Genomic DNA, 23,047 nt, shown 5'->3' with positions numbered 1-23,047 from the left:
GTGCATCCCTGACTTTTGGACCAATCAGTCCACCCATAAATTCAACCAATTAGAAATCACAGATGCCCAAATCCACCTGGGTCTTATAAAGAGCATTATATTTACACTGCTGATTAGAAATGCTGGACAAACTAATAATAGTGCTTAATGTGGCGAATATGGAGCAACGTAGATCAATAAAGCTTGAAAGGATGGCTTGATTGATAATACAAATATAATCTTGTATATTATACTCATTAATTATTACTACAAAGAGAAACAAGCAAGGAAAGAAATGTTAGTAGCTACCTATGACTCTAACACTTTTCTAAGTAGAAATATCTATGACTCATTTAAATCTCACAAAAACCCCATATGGTAGATAATATTAGTGTCCATGTATTACTGTACAGATAAGGAATATGAGAAGAGATTATGTGTCTTGCTCAAGTTCATAGAGATGGTAAGTTCTGAAGTTAATTCTAAATCCAGGTTTTGTGATCTCAGACTGTATGTCCCTATTATCTGCCATGACCAATAAGGATTTAAGAATATTGCACCAGCATATTTCAAAAGACAAATGTATATGGTTTTAAGGGAATTTAACTTGCTGTATGTGTAACTTTCATATACAGTCTGGCCTGTTCTAAATCCATCTCTTATAGCAGATAAATACAAGTAAGGACACAATGAGCCCACATGCTTTGAGGTAGTTTAGAAATAGTGTTAATAATAAGAAGAATGGTTGCTGTTAATTGAGTGTTTAGTGTGTACTCTGTATTAACCTTTATTATACTTTATTTAATTTTCAGTATATATCACCTATTTATCTGCATGATACACATAAGAAGAATAGGGACAGATAAACAAAAATATCTAGAGTCATTAGGTTGATAATTGGTGGACTTGGAATTTAATTCATGTCTACCTGATTCCCAAGTCACCAAGTTTTGGTCACTATCTGTGTACAAGGCACTGTGTTGAGTACTTTACTTGCATTGTTAGATTGAACACTCTGAATCCCATTAGGGAATATGTATAATAATTCTTTATTTAACATATAAACACCTTGAGATATTAGGTCAAAGAAAAAGGAAAAAAAATGAATTTTAGAGAAATCTATAAATTATTTAAGCTGGTAGAAAAGTGTAGATGTCGTATTTAACTTTATTAACTATGCTTTTCTCCTCTTTCTAATTGGGAAGTATTTCTGAATTTCTGTCATGTATTAAACAATAATTAAAAAATACTGATGTGCTTTCATTTGACATTTTTATGAAGAGATTTGTTTTGGGACTTTCACCCCAAGATTACTTCCCAGCTTCTATCCAAGAGAGGAAGTATTATTAGTCTTATTAAAATGTCCAAGAATTTGAATGGCCACCAGTTATTAGTGGACTGAACCTATTCAAGTTCCCACTCTTTTTTTGTTTTCTGCTTAATCATCCCTGAGTGCAGTCTTCATCTTTGGACCTGTCGTGGGTAGGTTTACTCTTGCCATGCCTGCAGTTGGTGTCACAGAACAAAGAGAGTTTGCCCACCCAGGACTAGCAGAGCCAAAAACTGAGAATTGAGGACATTGGTGATTTTATTGTAGAACTGTGCCATCCAGGAGAACACAAAGCTAATGCCCAAAAGCCCAAACTGCTTGATGGCATGTAGGTTACAGATTATATAGAGCAAAGTACCCAAAAACCAGGGGGTAGGGGCTCATGGTCATGCGGGGAGCTGATTGGTCGGAGGTGGGGTAAGCGTGATGAATCATTTCATTAGGTCTGTAGTATAGCTCTGTCATCTGTTCTCGTGTTCCTCTGAATAGTTTCATGGAAAAGTAGCCAGGGTTGTGTCATCCTAGGGCTCAGGAACAGAAACATAACTTAAGTCAAGATGTTATCTTTAGCCTGTTAGCAGGCCTGACAATGTGACCATTAGTCAGGTCCAGACTACTGTCTTCTCCTGCCTGGGGGTTTGCTGATTATTCAGGGGAAAGGCTAGGTCTCAGGGGTGTCCCAAAAATATGTACACACTTCATGCCATTATTAATTACAATGGGTTAAATTTGAAAAGAAACATCAATTGATCTGCCAGCTGTTAAAGTGTGTATACATTTTTTGGGATACCCTGTATACACTCATACACACACAACTGAATTTCATCAAAGTTGTAAGGACCCTTGGTTGAAAGTTAGACAAGCTCTAGCTCTGGTAGAGCTAAGAATCTTACATTCAATGAGGAGGATGCAGAAAGCTTCACGGAGACCCTAAGCCTGGGCTGCATTTTCGAAAGTATCTTTATCTAGAGAACTCTTCAGTAGGTGTGGGGAGTGCTTATTCAGCTTATTAGCAAATGAGGCATTTTCATCATCATGTTACTTAGTTTCTTGCATTAGCTCTCAGTTCAGAATCTCACTGACAGGGGTTCTTCTCGTCATAATGATACCAAATTTCCAACAATGACAGTGAGCATTAAGAAGGGCTTTATTCCATTGTCCGTATGTTCAATGAGTCTATCAGTACTCTTTAATCTCACATCACAGGGTTTTGTTGAGGCAGCTTTAATAGAGGAAGCGAGGGTACCTAGCTTGTAACCTCTAAACTTGTTAAGGAAGAGTACTGTGAAGAAATGTAAAATTTTTAAAGCTTTTTTGTCTCCTTGTTTTGTTGTTGTTGCTGTAAAGTCCCATTAGGGTAAGTGTAGAACCCTTACAGAAGGAAATGAACCATTTTATGAGGGGATGAATTCATATTTTACAATATATAAATGTATCGAATCAACATGTTGTACACCTTAAACTTACACAATGTTATGTGTCAATTATATCTCAATAAAGTGGGGCAAAAAAGGTATCACCATTCCCTTTCCCCCACAAAAGAGATTCTAGAAGCCCTTCAATGGAGTTGCAAGAACAAAGGAGAGGTAGCCGAGTCCTGGATGTCAGGAACCTTTCCCTGTTATGTTATAACCTGAAAAGGATGGATATGTGTCTTAAAGGAACATCAGAGCAGATGCAGAAGTCTTTCCTGGGGTGAATGGTAACCAGGAATTTCCTTTTTGGGGGACAAGTATGACTCATCAACATCTGGTAGAAAGGGTTGGCTTATCTCCTCTCTCTTGCTGGCCTCCACATGCCAATTCCCTCTATTTCTTTCAATTTTCGCAAACCAAGTAGTTTGAGACAGACTTAACCTCCTCTTGACCAAACATTTCTTCTCCCTTCATCTGCCTGAAAATAGTCTCAGAAATCTCCATAGTTCACACTTCATTGGAGAAGTATTTGTGGCCCTTCTTAAAATGCAAAGAGACTCCCAAGTGGAACACTTATAAAACCATCATTATTCATTCACACCTTGGTGTGAATTAGCTCATCGAAGCCATTACCTAGCAACACTAGGATAGCCTGGTGATTTATCATCTGAGATGAAGGAGAACTTTGTATTGATTAATGGTAATGGCCTGGAGAATGGAAGAATGGTGAGAAGGGCATTGAACCCCTCACAGAGCAAGGACAAAGCAAAGGAAACAATTTTACAGCAGTGCCTGAGAACAAGGGCTCTTTAGCCAGTCTACCTGGATATGCATTTTGGTTTCACTGTTTATCTTATATGGTCACTATATGCAGTGAACTTTTTGTTACTGCGATTGTGATGGTCATTGACATTGTTAGTTTTGTATTATGTGAGCAACCTGCAAATTATAAAGATTCATTTTGTTGCAGAAGACCAAAGAGGGACACTGTTTAATACACTGGCGGACTTAGAAAACAGCCTTCCAAATCTGAGTGAAGGAACATGCAATGGGCTTTCCTTTATATCTCCCTCCCTGTGGTCTTTGTCCCACAAATATGGATTATGCTTCCGGTCCTTTTTGTGGGCCTTGCAAGAAAGCCCCCAGGTGTTGGGGGTCTCCAGGCCATATCTGATGGTCTGACCTGGCGCCAGCGTTAATAACCCTCCCTCTGGGGCAGTGCATTGTCCACAGCCCCATGGCCTCTGTAACCGGTTCTGCAAGACCAGTATCTGGGAAGGAGGCAGTGACTTAATTATAGGTTACACTGAGCTTGCTGGCATGGGATCAGATCACTAGCCTCCAAATATCAGGGTTACATTGGAATTAGCCCTTTTTAACCTTCACAATTTCACATATTTAAGAAAGGGAAGTAAGTTTTTCGAATGGAGATTTCTCAGATGGCCAGGCTCCAGTGCAATAGTATCAAAAAAACGATAGTCAGATTTACATTCGGGACATCAAATTTCTGAATCTCAGTGTCTTCGTGTGTTATTTAGAACTGGTAATTCCTACCCCAAATAGGTGGTTGTGAAGATTTAATGCTACAGTTTTTGTGAAAATTTGTATGAAACTAAAAAAGACTGTGTGTGTGCTCTTAAATAATTTTCAAAAGAAATAAGACTACTAAAATATGATCTGTTGGTATCCATTTATGTTTTGAAGCTTAATCGCTCATTAAATTTGAGTACAATTATACAAACAAATACTTTACAATTCTCCCTTATTCTCATTCCTAATCATTTATAATAATTTGGCAGGTAATATGAAACAGAGTAGCTTAAATGTCTATATATCTGCCTTTTCTTTTGTTCCTCCCATTAATCAAGCTAATTGTTTGAGGATGAACCTACGAATCTCTGTATCTTTTGTGCCTGTGATGTTCATGTTAGATGCTAGAGAGTTCCCTCTGACCTATAAAATTTAAAAGTTTTAGTATTCTCACGTTTTGACTCTAGGATGTCTGAGATTGTTGTCAAGAGTCCCAAGTCATAGCTTCCTCTGGATATTTTAAAGCATATGATACTCCAGAAGCAAGAGAGGTTAAAAAACAGACAACAAAACACTCTCCTCCTTTAACTCTGGAAAGAAAAATGGCTGTGATTTACATGAACCTAGGTCAAGAATGTATACCTCTAAGGTTGCTTGAAAAGTCGAATCACTGTCATCTATAGAGGACATTAAATTCAGGAGGATGACACTTTGGTTAATACAGTCTGCTTTGTTTAGACTTTTTCAAGGTTATCTTGAGGTTCTCCAGACACTCTAGGACAGGGATTCTAAACAAGTGCATTAATCAGAAGGGTGAGGAAATCACATATAATTTTAATATCCTATAATTGAAATTTAGTATCACCTTTCTTTATCAATGTAGAAGGTAAGCTACATTCATAAATAGCAGTAATTGTGCATCAGTGGTACCTTATATTAATAGGATCACAGATATTTTCATGTCACATTACATTTGTTGCAAGTATTTTGAAATATTATTTATATTTATGACTATAACAATTATGGTGGTTATTAGTTTCATGTTAGACTTCCTATTTAATACATTATTGAAAGTAATATATCGCTATTATCACAAACTGATTTTTAAATATTTAGGTAACACTGTTTCAATATAATTAACTCTTTTTGCAATTCTATATTTTATGGATATAAAAATATTAACATTAAAAGGAATCCATGAGCTTCACCAAATAGCCAAAGGTGTCCATGTAATTTAACATATATATTAAATTTATAATATATATATATATATATAATTTATTTTAAAAATTTTAAACTCCTAGCCCTGCACAGCCAGTGTGCTTCAGTGTTTGAGCATCAACCTATGAACCAGGAGGTCACGGTTCAGTTCCTGGTCAGGGCACATGCCTGGATTGCTGATCAATGATTCTCGCTCATCATTGATGTTTCTATCTGTTTCTATCTATCTCTCACACTCTCTTCCTCTCTGAAATCAATAAAAACGTTAAAAAAAACCTCCTACCCTAGATAAAAGAGTCATGAATTGCAGATAACTTAATTTTTATTTTGTTGTTGTTGTTAATCCTCACCCCAGGATATTTTTCCATCAAATTTTAGGGGGAGTGGAAGAGAGAGGGAAAGACAGAGAGAAACACAGATGTGAGAGAAACACATCAATTGGTTGCCTCCTGCTCAAGCCCCAACCAGGGCCTGGACTGGGGAGTAGCTTGCAACAAAGGTATGTGCCCTTAACTGGAAAGAAACCTGGGACCCTTTGGTCTGCAGGCCGATGCTCTATCCACTGAGCCAAACTGGCTAGGGCTACTTTATTTTTAGTTGATTTCTTTTAAAATTTATTTTTATTGTTGACATTATTATAGATGTCCCCCATTACCCTCTACTGCCCTTTTTGTCACCTTCCACCCAGACCCTGCCCTCCCCTCCCTCTGCCCCTAACCACATTGTTGTCTGTGTCCATGGGCTATGCATATATGTTATTTGGCTAATCTCTTCGCTTATTTCAGCTTGTCCGCCCCACTCACTTCCCCTCTGACATCTGTCAGTCTGTATCATGTATCCATAACTCTGGTTCTATTTTGTTCATCAGTTTATTTTGTTCATTAGAGTTCCTTCCTTTATACAGCCACATAGTATTCCATTGTGTAAATGTACCACAGCATATTTTATCCATTCGTCTACTGATGGACACTTGGATTGCTTCCAGATCTTGGCTTTTGTAAATAATGCTGTTATGAACATAGGGGGGCATATATTCTTTCTGATTGGTGTTTCAGGATTCTTAGGATATATACCCAGAAATGGGATCACTGGTCAAACGGCAGTTCCATTTCCAATTTCTTGAAGAAACTCCATACTGTTTTCCATAGTGTCTGCACCACAATTTATATCAGTTTGGCAGCCTGGGCCTGCAGACACATCTCCAGATCCATAATTGCCACTTTTTTATTCATCAATCAGATTTCAGTTTAAAATGATATTTTTTCAAGGAAGATTCTTCTTCTAGATTAGGTCTTCTAACACACTCAGAAAAGTTATACATCTACATAGCACTTACTGCAACTGCTTTTAAATATTTAATTGTGTGTTTATTATTTTTATTTATTTCCTACCAGACTAAGAGATCGATGAATGCAGGGCCCTCTTTTTGTTTATTTTTGGATTCTTGATACCTGAGCCAGTGCCTGTTACCTGTGATTTAATTTAAAAACCAATGCATGTGAATATCAACAATTAAAAAGAAATCAATGAATGTGTGAATGAAGGGATTAGTAAACACACTTGGCTCGTGGGTTCCTGGATGTCTTTCCTTACATGCCTAATTGAAGATCTGCTTCTTGGCATTTCCAGAATTTGAAATGAATATGTGAGCCCCTTCACTCTTATTGTACTGGCTCACTTCAATATGCTTCCCCAACTCAAACCCTGGAGGCACACCTGTTTGTCAATGATTGACCCTGTGTTAGTACATCCCCAGCGTCAAAGTCAGATATTCTCAAACCTGGCACTAGTGGTAGTTTAGGCCAGATAATTATGTTTCCTAGGGAGCTGTCATGAGCTTTGCAGAGTGTTCAGCAGCATCCCTGCCCCCTACAGCATACCTGCCCTTTGTCATCTCTCTAGTTGTGCCAACCCAAAATGTCTCCAACCATTGCTCTATGTTCCATGGGGATCAACATTGTCGCAGTCATTCGAAAATCACTGCTGCAAGGGGAGTTCCAGCTTTAAGCGATGACAGGAAAACAAACATTTCTCACAGTCCTCAAACTCTTGCCCTCTATATGGGGATGGAGCTGAGAACTGCTGGACAGGTGACATTGTTTCCTCTGGGTGGATTTTTCTGGCTCACTAAAGTGCCCCATCCCTGGCCTTGTAACAGTGTTTAGTTGGGAGGAAGCTGCCATTTGAGGGCATGGTATGTGCTCCAGAGAGTTTAAGTGGGTATGATGCACAGTATATTTTCCTGAAATGCCTGTATTTTTAAAAAGTCTAAATACCAGGATAATCCTTTCTCCAACCCCCATATTGACACTCTATTTGATATATCCCTTAAAAGGCTCAGCAAGCTCCCCAGGCTAGTAAGCTGTAGGAAATAGAAAAATAACCTAAGAGACTTTTAAGTCTTTTATTTTACATTATTTTTTTTTACTCAGACTACCTCTGTGTGAGTATGAATACCTACATACAACAAAAGAAAGTAACATTAGGAGACCAAAGGAAATTTCCATTTTCTGAAAGTATCACAATGTAAAAAAGCTTGAATTGCCATGGAAACAGCCAAGTCACATCCTATTGAATGGTTATTTTTCCAAAGGAGCCCTTGAGACATCTTTTGTTTCTTTAAAATAGGGTGGAGATGAGTCATGTGTGTCAGAGGAGTGGGGGATGTGAGCTTTTGCATCTCCGCCATTCCGGCAGTTGGCATGTGCTGAGGAGGATATACTCAGCTGCTTTTTAAAAGAGATGTTTTGTTTCTGCACATCATTGCTATCTTTGTGTTGTGTGTGAATAATAGAGGAAGTGAGAGAGCCTGAAGACTTGAGAGTATATCCACCCTGAGCTTTTAATGCAGGCCTGCACACACATGTACTGTATGTATGTCTGGTGCCCACTTCCAAGGCAATAGCCAAGTCTAGGTCTACATCACCTCTAGATCACTGAACAGAGCCTTCCAACTTAGATTTCTCGTATCCAGACACACCATCTCAACTTTTTCTAATGAGGCCAGAATGGTCTTTTAAAGCCATAACTCTGTTTACATGCCTGCCCTCTGTCCACAGGATAAGTCCACATGTCCTAATTCAGCTCATAGTCTCACCTCTACTAATCAGTTCAGCTTCATCCTCATCTCTGTTCCCCTTATTCTCTAAATTCCAGCAGGACTAAAGCTCCTTCATTTTCTTAAACTCACCATCCTCTCTTGCCTTTTATCCTATATTCACTCCTCTATATCTGTATTCACTGCATTTCTCAGCCCTCTGCTCCCTATGCCTTTTCTGGTTAATTATGGCTCTTCCTAGGTGCTCACAGCTTGTCAGCTGTTCCAGGACAGACATCCTCTCACCAATCCCATCTCTTTCCAGACACTCAGCTGTCCATGCACCAGACACAACATTAAGTGAGGACTCTCTGTGTTATAGTCTCTAGGACCTTGTCCTATAGAATACTGAATTTATGTGTTTGCCTGCCCAAGTTCCACACTGAGAGTTCCTCAGGAGAGAACCATGTTTTATCCATCTTTATGTCTTCAGTTTGGAGCATCAGCATAGCAAATGGATTCTCTGTAATTGATTGTTGAAAGAATAAATGAGCAACTTAATGAATAAATATATGAATAAGTGAATAACTGTATGAGTGACTGAATAAGTAAATTCCAAACATCCTCTTCTGTCCATGGACACAGTCCTATATTATTTCACCTGGCAACGACTGCAATACTTATATACTCTATTCCTGCATTTAACCATCCCCCGATCTTTAGATGATCTTTCTTGTTTTCTCATTGTTCGACCCCTCTTTTCCTGCTTTCCTTCTTCTCTTCCTTTTTCTTTTCTTCCTTCCCAGTTTACACAGGAGGAAATAGATGTTGAGGGCATTGAGTGACTTGCTCATAATCACATAGGTATTAATTAAGTAGTGGGGTTTGCCGCAGAGCAGGGTCGTCCTGGATCCAGTCTGTTGCTTCTTCCGGCAAGATGCCATTTAATTTCTCACTCTAATTAGTGTTGTTCTGGAATACAAGACTTTTGTCTTCCTCTCTGTCTCAAGCCTTTAATTAAGACAGTTTTTGGACTCTCTGGTGAGTTATATAACATCCTGCCCCTCACTCTAGCTCTTTGTTTTTCTCAGATTCCCATTTTTTTTTTTTTAATTCAGAACATGTTACTCTCTGGTTCTCCAGAAACAGCCTAACATCACTGGAAATGAGCTGACCCGCGAACCAAGGAGCTGGAGTTCTGCCTCTCATTACATGTGTAGACCACGTAACCTGTCTGTTCCACACTGTCCTCACCCAAAGAAGAGGATTAATGGCAGTGCCTCTTTGAGTCACTCAGGGGATTTCGGTGTGAATGCATTTGGTAAACTTTAGAGTTACTTCAAGTTGGAAGTTACAGTAGTTAACATTACCCTGTTTCCCAAGGCCTTCTCTGTCTTCCTAGATAAGCCATAGCTCCGGCCAGGCAGGAGGTATTGTTTCTTGGGCTCTGCTATCCTTCTTAGTTCTACTGTTTCCATCTCCCCTGGGTCTTTTCCAGCACCAGGCAGAAGAGTTCTGCAAACACAGCTCATTTTTTCCCCAGCCAGAGTGTTTTCTCTTGCCAGATAAATCCCGGCATATCCTTACTGCACAGTTCTCTGGATCTTGGATGTAGCAATTATGACTACACCAGAGCCACTGTGTGAAGACAAGGAAGCGGGCACCATTGATTACCTCCCAGGGTAATCCTGGAGTGACCCACACTGTGCTCAAGCCAAAGGCTGCTTTATTGAAATGGAGGCTGCAGGGGGTCCATAGTTAGGCCTATTTTTTGGACATGATTGGTGATGCCAGGGGAGAACAGTTTCTTAGGGTTAGTCTCATTTGGCTCTTCCTAGAAAAGAGTGAGCATTCTTGTATCCCCACAATTCTTTCCCTTTGTCCCAGTGAAAGCTCCAGCAAAGCTTACTGATAAAAGGTCTTGAATATGAATAGGAATTGCAAATTAAAGGTTAAGTGCTATATTACCTACTATGTCCCCTCTTCAACTAAAAGAAAAAAAATAGATGTTGTGGTATGGGGGAGGACTATATTATTGTTTCTGCCCTCCTTATTCAGTTGCGAGGACTGGTTACATTCATACAATGACTCAGTGAATATGCGGCAGATATGGCAACGAGGTCTGCTCAGGTTGCCTTTAGAGGTAATTAGGTTTGTGTTTGCAACTCAAGTGTGTGATTTTAGGCAAGCTAGCTGACCTCCCTGGCACCATCTCCATATCTATAACGTGGGGATGATAATACATACATCACAGGTCTATTGCAGAGATTACACAGGATACCTTACGAGATAACATGGCCTTACCAAAAGCTGATATTTAGTAAGCATGTAATAAATGGTAGTTTTTGTTAGAACTTTATATTTCAAATAAATAATCTCAGCTGGACATGGTCATCATTCTTTGAAGTATGGAATATGATCTATTCCATTTGCAGCAGAAAAAGGAGTGTAGATAAGTAAAAATTTATTTAGCCTTATACTTTAGATTTGGGGATTTAACTGTATATCTCTTTCAATAATCATGTGAAAAACAAAATAAAACTAAAAACATTAAAAATACATCATATCAGTTAATTATCTTAACAGTACTTTTACTCATTGATCAGATGATAAAGCAATGTGAACATGGTGAAATAACTTTCTGAAATACCTATTTCTGAAGATGCTTCACTAATAGTAAAGCCTAGTCTGGAACCCAAGTGATCTTATTCTGTCACCAGGGGCTGGGCCCACTGTGATTATATCTAAACTTGGTGATGAGGTGATCTTAGCTGACTTAGTGAGAAGTATTTCAAATGCCCCTATTAACAAATATATTTACTTTTTGCTACCTCTTATTATTGTTCCTTTGACTTAAGAAAATAATTAAACTGGATAAAATACCTAGATTGATTATCTACAAGTCTATCACATCTTATTATCCCAGTTTGAATCTAGGATTTTGGTATAAATACATTGGATTAGTTCTCAAAAATCATGGCTTCTACTTCTTGTTCTGCATTTAGTTACTCTATGATCCTGGCAAAAAAACACACAACAAAAACAAAAACAAAAAACAAAAAAACACACACAAAAAAACCACCTTTTTTTTTAAAAAAAAAATCTTGGATGTTGTTTCTTTAGGTATAAAGTTAAGTCATGGGGGAAAACTCCTTAAATCTATCTGGCTTATGCATTATATGTTCTGTGAAAACATAGATATAACCACTAGTCATTTATGGCCTCGAGTGAAGATAGAAGTTTGTACTTCCCTACTGAACATACAGTGTGGGGCAAAAATAGGTGTACAGTTGATTATATGAAAAAATAATACAAAAATTAATAAATAATAATACAAGAATAACACAAGAAGGGAGAGTGAATTGCCTATTCCAATGATGGGCTTGGCTATGGAACTTCATTTGCCTCAGTAGATATAATGTGAGTAGAACCGTTAAGTGTGTTTATGTGGTTTGACTTATCCTGTTTTGCTTCTGTCATCTGTCATTAGAAGAAAATACCTTGGGTAGTTGTTGCTCACACAATGTGGAAAGATGTTGATCAGATGTGAATATATATGTATATATAGCCAAGAGTCAATCCCTGTCAGTCAGAGTGGAATGAACACTAACCAATAAAACTGAGAAATAAACTTGTAAGCCACTGAAATTTGAGGTTGTTTATTACACTGGGTTACTATAACAATCCACAGTTCTCTTTTGTAATAGATCTTATTTAATGCCTGTTACTGTCATGCATGTCATACTTATTTTAGAGATAAGAAACCGAGGTTATTATAAGTTATACTAGAGGCCAGGTGCACGAAATACGTGCACAGGTAGGGTCCCTAGGCCTGGCTGGCAATCAGGGCCAATAGGTGCCTTCCGGCTGCTGGCTGGGGCCTTCCTTCGTTTGGCACTGCCCCCTGGTGGTCAGCACCCGTCATAGTGAGTGATCGGTCTCTCAATCAAACTACCATGGGGACAATTTAGGCTTTTATATAGATAGATAGCTTACCTGAAGGCTTTTATATAGATAGATAGCTTACCTGAAGTCACAGAGCTAAACAGTTTAGAAAAGTCACAGATACATTAATACTTGTTGGCCTCTAAGACTAATGTCTTTCTAGTTTCCTGAGCTACCTCTCCCAGAAATCCTGTCAATCTTTTCTCCTGGGATTGTTAATAATTACATAAAATATTATACCATAAACATATTTGCCCCGCATAGGAAACCTGCTCTGATGTTCCTTCTATGAGTTTCAGGTGTACTTAAGTCTATGCATGGTTTAGGATTGAGGTTATGACACAGGCCTGGAAAACTCTGGTTAAAATGATTGGCTCCATAATAGAAATAGAGCTGAAGGCAGGTCAATCAAAAACCTGAAATAATCCACAAGGAGCCTTTTTTTTTTTTTTTTTTTTTTTTAGATAGTTGGCACCAAGGCCCAGGTGGGCCCGAGGCTGCCAGTGGCTATCTGCCAGCACACAGGGAAAGCCTGCTTGAGAACAAAGCTGTATAGAATCACAACTGAGAATCTATCCCTCAAAAAGACAGAATCAAACAAAGGTGTGATGACATCAGTTGAATCTCTTGATCTAGACATACCTGGAGTTATACCTGTCCTTCTATAGGACATATCAGTAGTATAGATTTCCTATTTTTATAGGTTGCAGTTGAAAGAAACCATATGGATAACATATTGAAGGTATCATAAAAGCACAGATTTACAAGTATCTCTTTTTCTTATTTTTGGCCCATGGGAAAAAACATATATGCTGCTAGGTACATTAGAAGTATAGTGAGTCTAAGGCTTTGCTTTTGAGTTAAAGAAAATGTCCTATTTTAGCTACCATTTATTACCACCTGCCTCTAAAAATTATTGGTTCTGTAGTCAGGTTCATTATGGGGTTGATTATTGCTGGAGGCTGATTAATCAGATGTTCTTTGTTGTTGCTCCCCAATTTTATTTACCTTCTGAAGGGCAACATAAGTTATTTGTGGCAAAATTAATCTCTAACACATGATTCTCTCCTTATACCCCAACTCAAAAATCCTGACTGTCCTTGTTCTAGAACAGCCGTGGGCAAACTACGGCCCGCGGGCCGGATCCGGCCCGTTCAGCTGTTCTATCTGGCCTGCGGAGCCGAAAGAGCGGAGGTTTCTCTTGCTCTCCCCTTCGCTCCTTCACCAGCAGCAGTGTTAACATGGCAACGTCGGGAAACACAGCCGCAGCTCCTTCTTCTGAGTGGGCGGACATTCAGTAGAAGGAACAACCTCTCAATCTTCCAGAGGCTCCTTGTAATGCCCGCGGACGCGTCTCCCGACATAACCCTGGGAATGCATAGACACGTTATCGTGGTGATGTAGGGAGACACGCCCCTGGAGAGCACAGTATCAGAGCCTTTCTGAGGTAAGATTAAGAGCTTTACTCAAACACAATTTTTTTCCTGTTCCCACATTCTGTACATCACAATTACTTGTTAATAAAACAACAAAGATTTTCAGCTTTTAGGGCTTGTATCCACTGCAGTTTTTTTTCCCACTGCGGATACGTGCAGCAGGGAAAAAGACACACAGAGGACATGTCACACTAGCCATGCTACGGTTACATTTTTTTGCTGATATGGATGCGGTATCAGTAACGCTACTGTGGCCACTAACAGCATGTGTTAGCGGCAAAACAAATGCATTTTGCAATGCGTTTGCTTCTCCCCCTTGCACCTGTAAAAATGCATGCTACAGGGCATTTGTGTTAACATGCACCACTGCACATTAGCATCAACTCTGGTGTTAAAATGTTTGAAATGAATAAAACGATTGAAATAAAAAAAAAGACCGTACCCTTTTATGTAATGATGTTTACTTTGAATTTATATTAGTTCACACAAACACTCCATCCATGCTTTTGTTCCGGCCCTCCGGTCCAGTTTAAGAACCCATTGTGGCCCTCGAGTCAAAAAGTTTGCCCACCCCTGTTCTAGAACTTACAAAGATAGTAATAATTTCTATAATATTTTAAACTTTTTAGTTCTGTGCAACTCAGTGATCTTCCCTTGAGTAAAGCAAAGTTGTTCTGTGTGTGGGGAAAACACAGTGACACATTTCCTGTTTTAATTCCACATATCATAGAACTGGTTACAAAAGGGTGGCTTGGTGATTTGATGCCCATCCCTTTCTGATTTGAAGCAACATGCTTCCACTCAGCTCCTGCCTGTTGGAGCCTGTTGTCCTATATGAAAAGAATCCAACATCCAGCTAACATTATTGACGGGAATTGCTTGGAACCTCTGAGAAAGTTGGGCTGGAGTACGTCTTTCTTGCAAGAGAGAACAGGAGGGTCTGGGAGAGAACACAGAATCTGTGCAGTGGGAGGGAGAGGTGATCCCAAATAAATGAGAATTTATACCCCAGTCACCATGAGAAAATGAAGAGTGAGATATGTGAGAAGTGGAGTTTGGTTCAATATTTTTGGTTTATAACCCAAATCACATAGCTAATAATGGGCAGCCAGGATTCAAACTGAGGTTTGTCTGACACCAGATAGATACTTGGTAGTCGAGTCACATACATATATATACATGTACTAGCCATGCTTTCAGAATTAAAATGATTTTTCGGAATTCTTTTTATCCCCAAGTGAAAGCCATCTAGATATTTATGCTTAATTTTCATGTTCCGGATGATATTCTCCAGGCTATCCTCTCTAATTATTTACCAAGTACCTTTGAGAATATAGCTTCATATGGTCACTATTATGAAGGTGTGATGATGATGATGGTGTCCCATACTTTCAGCATATCTATATATATAAAAGCCTAAGCGACTGGCCTACCAGCTGACCAGCCAACCAACCGGTAGCTATGACATGCACTGACTACCAGGGGGCAGATGCTCAACGCAGGAGCTTCTGAGCTACAACAACTTTGCAGAGTGCCCTCTCGCACTCCAGGACCCTTGGGGAATGTTGGACTGCCGGTGTTGGCCTGATCTCCGCAGGCCAGGCCAAGGGACCCTACCTGCCAGAGGGATCCTGCTCACTCCACAGACACCCTTCGAGCCCCAGTGCTGCCCCAGGTGCGGCTGGCTGGGGAGGGACCACAGGAGGTTGGCTCCAGTGTGTGTCCAGCCCCTCTCACCCCGTCTCACCTTGCTGGCAACCTTCTAATTAATTTACTTTCAGTGTGCATGAATCCGTGCACCAGGCCTCTAGTATTTAATAAGTCACTGCTATGTACAAGTTCTGCTGTCCCTGGATGTTTTGTATACAGAGGTGAACATAATGGATGGAAGTATCTGCCTGCATGGAGCTTACATGCTAAGAGGGGGGCACATACATTAACAACACATGTAAGTTTTTGTTATGGTGCATTAGGATAGAATAATTTTTTTAAAAAAATATATTTTATTGATTTTACACAGAGAGGAAGGGAGAGGGATAGAGAGTCAGAAACATCGATGAGAGAGAAACATCGATCAGCTGCCTCCTGCACACCCCCACTGGGGACATGCCCGCAACCAAGGTACGTGCCCCTAACCGGAATCGAACCCGGGACCTTTCAGTCCGCAAGCCAACGCTCTATCCACTGAGCCAAACCAGTTTCGGCAGGATAGAATAATTTTATGGAAAAAAAATAAACACAGCCTGTTATCATGCTATAAACCAAATGCTCCTATTTTTTCCTACTCCTAGAGTAAATGGTAGGATTTTACTTGCTGCCCCTTGTGATTCAGGCAAATGAATTGTTTGCAGATGTGATGTGTGTTGTGTTCAGTCCAATACATTCAAATGCCAGAGTGTGAGCTGCCAGTGCTCCCTTCTTCATCTTGCACAGATCCAGCCAAGTTTAAGGTGATTATTGCCCTGTGATCTTGTGTCCCTGAGCGACTATGTTCAACCTTCATGGACAAATAGAATGAGGGAGAACTACACCTTGTTCTTTTAATCCTCTAATACTGAGTTTTTTTCTTTTATTAACTTTCATGACCAGGATACCTTGGTTGATGCATGTTATGATACAGACACTATAGAAAACACATGTACATTACAGAATTTAATATCTATAACAATCCTCTTGGTATGCATTATAATCTCCATTTTATACAAACTTTAAGCATATCATACCGAACTCAGGCTATCTATTCCTACATAACAAATAGTCCTAAAACCTAGTGACTTAAGACAAGTTATTTTCTCTCAAGGTTCTGGTATCTCACTATCTATTGAGTGACTTGGTGTCAGGTGGGAAGTTCTTAGTTGGGGTCTCTCATGTTACAGCAGCCATATGTTGACTGGGGCTGCAGTCATCTGCAGGCTTGACTTACCTTAATATCCAGGTTCGCTCATGCACATGGCTGGAGATTGATGCTGCTTTGGGCAGAACATCAGCAGGCATTGTAAGCAGAAAATCTCCCATGTAGTTTCTTCATGTGACTTTGGCTTTTCAAGCATGGTGGCTGAGTTTTTTGAGAGAGCATTCCTAAAGGCATGAGCAGAAGATTTAGGTTCTATTGCAATCTATCCTTAGATCCAGGCATATCACTTCTGCCACACTCTATTAATAAAGCAAGTTACTAAGGCCAGGTCAGGTTCAAGGGGAGGGAAATTAGGCATGTCTCAATATGGCACAACATGCCTGTATAAGGAGGGAATTAATACATGATGTCCATCTTTGGAGTCTTATGTGTTGTATCAGTTTATAAGATAAAATCCCATTCCTGGGCAATCTTAAATCCTGAGCTGAAAATACCTCATAAATATCTCATTTAGCTTATGGCACCTCCACTCATGGGGTGGAGATGAAAGCTGGACAGGGCATTGTGTTTGATATACGGTGTGGAGATCAAGATAAGCTATATTATGTGTGTAAGTAACCAGTCCCAAACCACTGGGACTTAACAAACTTACTTCTCATTCACACTGCATTTTCAAAATTGGTCCGAGGGGAGTGTGCTTATGGTAGTTGCCCAGGCATTCAGACTGATGGAGTTTCATCTCATTAGACTCTACCTCTAGGAGCATTTCCAGTCCCAGTGTAGCAGAAGAGGGAAACATAGTACATTGCATTCTGTATCTTAAAGCTTCCACTTGGGTGTGATAAACATCGTTTCCTTATATCTCATTGTCCAAAGCAAGTCATATGGCCCTGCCTATATTCCTGCCATGTGCCCAGAAGGGGTATGAGAGTCTTTTGAAATAGTCCTAATAGTACTCTATCATATCATATAATTTCCTATACATTGGGACCAGATTGAATCTAGAAAAAACAGAGAAATTGGAAACTACCTTTTTCTTCTGGGTTTCACAACTTGTTAAATACTCATTATTTTTCAAAGGCTGTTACCATTGCTGAGTATAGTAGGATAAATAATTGCATTCATATTTAATATTTTCTATAACTTTGCAGCATATATGAAGCTTGCACATACCTATATTTTCTGAAATTGTTTTTATTTCAATTTAGGTAGAGGAGTTATTATTTTCTCTGGTTTGTCAGTCAAAAAGTAAAGGGTCAGAAAATAGAATAATTTGCTCAAGGTTGCATTGCACAGTTCTTTGACAAATGACTCCTTTTGAGGAGCATTCATACTAGACACTTTTCTCTATATCAACGATTTTCAAGATATATCTCATGAAGTCTATGAAACTGCAATATTGTGTGTGTATAAGTGTGTGTGTATATGTGTGTGTTGCACGGTTTATGTCATCATACCAATGCCATGTTGTGAACAATTAATAGGTAGATGAACATTGGGATTGGAATGCTATTGATTCACCTGGTTCCTATAGATGGAATCTATCTTAATTTCCAAAGCTTGATGTCAAGGATGTCAAGTTTAAATAAGGACTTTGTGAGCTTCTTAGCCCTGGTTGTTTACAGGCTTCACACTAGGACTCCTTGCTGACTCATTTTCCCATCTCTTGCCCTGGGCTGTGAAAGTTGAGGCTCCCTTCACAGGAACCAGTGAACAAGAAATGTGTTTTTAGTGCCAAGCACATCATTTCTAGTGTGACTCACATCTCGGAGGGTGGCACGACTTCCCAGTGGCCTGAAAAGCTTCTGAAAATACTCAGGCTCTTGCCCACCAATTTCAGATCACTGGCTCATTTCTATTAAGTAATCATTTTTTATTTCAAATATTTATTTGCACTTATCAGGTCCCTTTCAACTCAGTTTGAAAAATGATATATTGTATGAGCTGAAAACAGTACATCATGGGGTCCAGGTCACTTCCAATCTACGGTCATTTACTGAATACCCACTTCACACAATACAGCAATATAAGAAATAACAAACTAGCCTCACATGCAAGCAAGTAATCTAAATATCGGGATACATCGATAAATATGAGACAGAGGAGTCAAAAAAGTCTCATTTGAACCCTTCTTTTTCTGCTAGTTTCATGATCTAATTTCCTTCCCTTTCAGTGACTTCAGTTGTCAACATGTGAGACCTATTAGAGAGTTTTGTGAAGATTTCATAAAATAATGCAGGCAAAATAGCACTTCAAGTTAAGGGTAGTGCAGGGGAAAATACACAGATTAGGGGAAGTGCATGGCCTACTCAGGGGATCCATTTTGAGTATAAGAAAATTGTATATAAGATTACAACTAGAGAGAGAAACTGTGATCTTTAATCTCAGACTCATTCATTTGGCCTCTATCCTGAAGTAAAAGGAAAGCCAACAAAAGCCTGAGAAAAAATTAGAACATAATCAATGTTTTTTTGAAAATATTTTTGTTTTGAAATCATTTAAGACAATAAGATTATGCAAAAATAGTACAAAGTTCCCATGCCCATCTTGGAGCTTCCTTTAATGGTAGCATTTTATATAACTATTATAGATCAATATCAAAACCAGAAAACTGAGATTAGTACAATACTATTAAATAAACGACAAACCTTGTTCAGATCTCACTGACTTTTACATGCACTCGTGTGTGTGTGTGTGTGTGTGTGTGTATTACTATGCATAGTCTCATTTTGAATTTTTAGCTTTCCTTGGAATAATTTGGGTATTCTCTCTCTCTCTCTCTCTCTCTCTCTCTCTCTTTAAAAATTTATTTTAGAAAAAGAGGGAGAATGAGAGAGACATAGAGAAATATTGATGTGAGAGAGACACACCAATTAGTTGCCCTAACTGGGAGTGAACCTGCAGCTCATGTTGCCCTGACCAGGAATTAAACCCAGTGCACAGGACGACCCTCCAACCATCTGAGCCACATTGGCCAGAACTGGATATTCTCTGAATGGTGTATCCCTGTAGCCACTAGGTCACTGGGAAACTTACTATTTGATATTGCAAACCTCATAACCAAAATTAACTCTAGATACAAAGGAGGAGGGTTAAATTGTCTGTGGCCAAGTCCCACAATGATAGCCCAGATTTATGGGACGGTGTTTACAATGAAGAGACACGGCCTATTTTTATTTGATCTGCACCATGCAAAAAGATAATTGAAATTATAATTAAAGCAGGGAAAATGATAACTTAAGCATTGATTTTCCCATAAACGTGCCAAACTTCAAAATAGTGGCTGGTCTCTATGTCCCCTATCCTGCAGTGTTACTTCAGATTAATTGAAACCTTCACATTTGATAGTCGACTTACACTGGAGTGTATAAATTTTAGCCTGTACACACTGATGACTTATCTCTGTAGCTGAGATACCTCTCAGGGTTTGGATTAAAGGAGGAGACCTTCAGAAAAATCAGGAAGAGGTATCCCATTGGGATTAGCAGTTTCCTATTAAAGACTCTTTATAGATCCACCTCTGATAAACATTCAGCCCCATCACTATTTTAGACTTCCCCAGTCTCTTATGAAGATTAAACACAAAGGAATTACCATTTATCTGTAAAGGTAAAATTTACAACACCTATAATCCTTTCATAAATAGATATATCAACCACCACATTAATACAAAAAGTGCATTCTGAAGGCAGAAGGCCATTATATTTGCTTAGTGTTAGATAAAAAGCTGCAGTTGCAAGTCATGCATGATTTTAATAAGGTTTGATAATATGCTATCAGCTGGTGGGAACTATAGATTGAACTCTTATAGATTTCTGGCTTTAGCTTCCAAATAATCAATCATGTCAAGATATGAAAATCATTTCATTCCCTTTAATTGAAAAGAAGATGTGATTTAAAATGTCAGCCTTTGGATATATGAGCAGGATTTCTGTAATCAATCATGTGAAATAAACCATCTTATTTAGTAGCTCTTTGAAAAAAGGGAACGTTTTGGGGGAAATTATCGTATATAATAAAAGCCCAGTGACCATAATGGCAGAAAGATCAGAACGACCGCTCGATCAGTCACTATGAAGTGCACTGACCACCTCTCGGTCTCTTTCCCCGGCCAGCTGGCTCTGATCGCTGATGGCAAATAGGGACCTGGGGTGGGTGGCAATGGGGGGGGGAGCGGGACTGGCGAGCAGGCAGAATGGGCCGACCTCTTGGTCCCTAGCCCAGCCCACAGGCTCCGATCGCCGCCGATGGCGGACAGGGAACCGGGGTGGGTGGCAGGGGATACAGGCGGTGCCAGGCCAAGGCCCCCACCCTGCCAGTCGCCCCACACACGGAGAGTGACAGGCGGCAGGGGTGGGGCTGGTGAGTGGGTGGGGCCAGTGAGTGGGCGGGAATGGCCAACCTCTCGGTTCCTTCCCCGGCCGTCAGGTTCCCATCTCTGGATAGCGAACAGGGAACCAGGGTGGGTGGCGCCAGGGGGTGGGGTCAGCTGCCGACAACCAGGGAAGATGGCCCTGATCACAGGCTAGGCCTAAGGACCGCACGATTTTGTGCGCCGGGCCTCTAGTATATACATATACAGTATATATATATATGACAAACCTAAATCTGGGTTTTCTCATTTGCTGCTGCTTTCAGCTCAGTAACCTTAGCAAGGAGTTGAAAGGCCTCAGAAGACCTCAAACCAGAAGGCATGGGAGGACAATATTGTCTATTATATCTAGGTACTGATGGGGAATTAAGAACTGCATTCAGGTCACTTGACTTCTTTTAGGACCATTTACCTGGATTCAGTTCAGCTCCATCACAGCCCGGCTAAGTCATGTAGATCATGTCTCTAAACTTGAGCCTCAGTTTCCCCGTCTGTTATCAGGTTAACTTACTCTGCCCATACTCACATAGGAATCATGCTAGAGAATGGATGTGAAAGTGTTTTGCAAGAAAAACTCTTTGAAGTTCTCTACAAACCTAGGTGGTTATGTTATTATCATGGCTAGACCAAAGGATGCTAAAAGGTACCAGATGGACTTCTTGGTACACCATACTCCATATCCTTGGAGTCTGTGCAGCTAGACTGAATTCACATTAAGAGCTGAGGGCCCTGCCTGAGGAAATCGCATCTACTCTCAATAAGTGAAGCATACCTATAGATTTTGCTGTCTGTGTAACTTTAGGCAAACCACTTAGCCTCTCTGAACGATAGTTTCCATGTAAGTAAAATAGTTTGAAATATATGATCTCTACGGTTTGTCTCTGGCTCTAAAAATTGTTTTTTGAGATTTGATATTAACCTCAGTAGAAATGCAAATCATAGTTGAAACATATTCCTTCCACACATAGTAAAAATCACAACTTGAGCCAAGTCTCTTCAACTTGCACAGAATTTGGAAAAGTCCAATCATACTTTGGCTATAAATCTATTATGAGAATAATGACAAGAAACAGAATATAAGAGTCTTTTTTAACAAATAAAATTATTTTAGTTATGTTAGGTTTAACAAAAATTAGTTGTATCACTCATCAGTCCTTCCAAATATTACCTTTTGCAGTTCCTGTTTAAACAGGCCTAACCAATTGTGGCGGGAGAGAAGCCGTTGGGGGGCCTACTTTAATAATCCACTGTAAGCACAAATAATTATTTTGTCAACCGTGAAGCATTCCTGGATTCCTTTTATGTGCTTTGGAATACTTCAAAATAGTAAATGATCTTGAGCTGTTTAATATTTACACAATCAATTTCCCCATTTTTGAAAATAAAAGCGAGATCTTAAATTAAGGGAAAGTTTACTATTTCCCTTTCCTGAATGCTCTTGGTGCCAAAATTCATAGATAGTGTGTACAAAACAGGTTGATAAGAGGTAATTTCATTTCTTAGCAGTTAAAAGTAGCACGTGAAAGCCCAAACTAAGGTAGCCAGTGCAGAAAATGTGTTTGACATTTGTGGAAACATCCAGAATATCACACATACGTATTTCTATATAATAGTTTCCCATCCCGTCCTCAGCAAATCAACCTTGAAGCTGTTTCTCCTATCTCACCCTGTGTGCACAGAGCAGTACGTGTGTGTTTTGCATATTTCTTCTTTCCTTTTGACTGGTTGCCAAAAGTTACTCATATTTTATGAAGCACGGAGACTGGTATGATAAGCGCTCCTTGCTCCATCATTTCTCGCTACCACAGAGAGGTGCCTTTCTCTTCTCCCTCTTGTTCATTAATGATGCACAAAGCTGAGATGTTTAACTCTCTCTAGTTTTTCCCTCGTCTCTTTCTTAAGGAATGTCTCATATTACTTGACATGCA

The sequence above is a fragment of the Plecotus auritus genome (genome assembly GCF_963455305.1).
Source record: "Plecotus auritus genome assembly, chromosome: 5".
NCBI lineage: Eukaryota > Metazoa > Chordata > Mammalia > Chiroptera > Vespertilionidae > Plecotus > Plecotus auritus.
The sequence above is the reverse complement of the archived record's forward strand: the minus strand, read 5'-3'. Positions refer to the sequence as shown.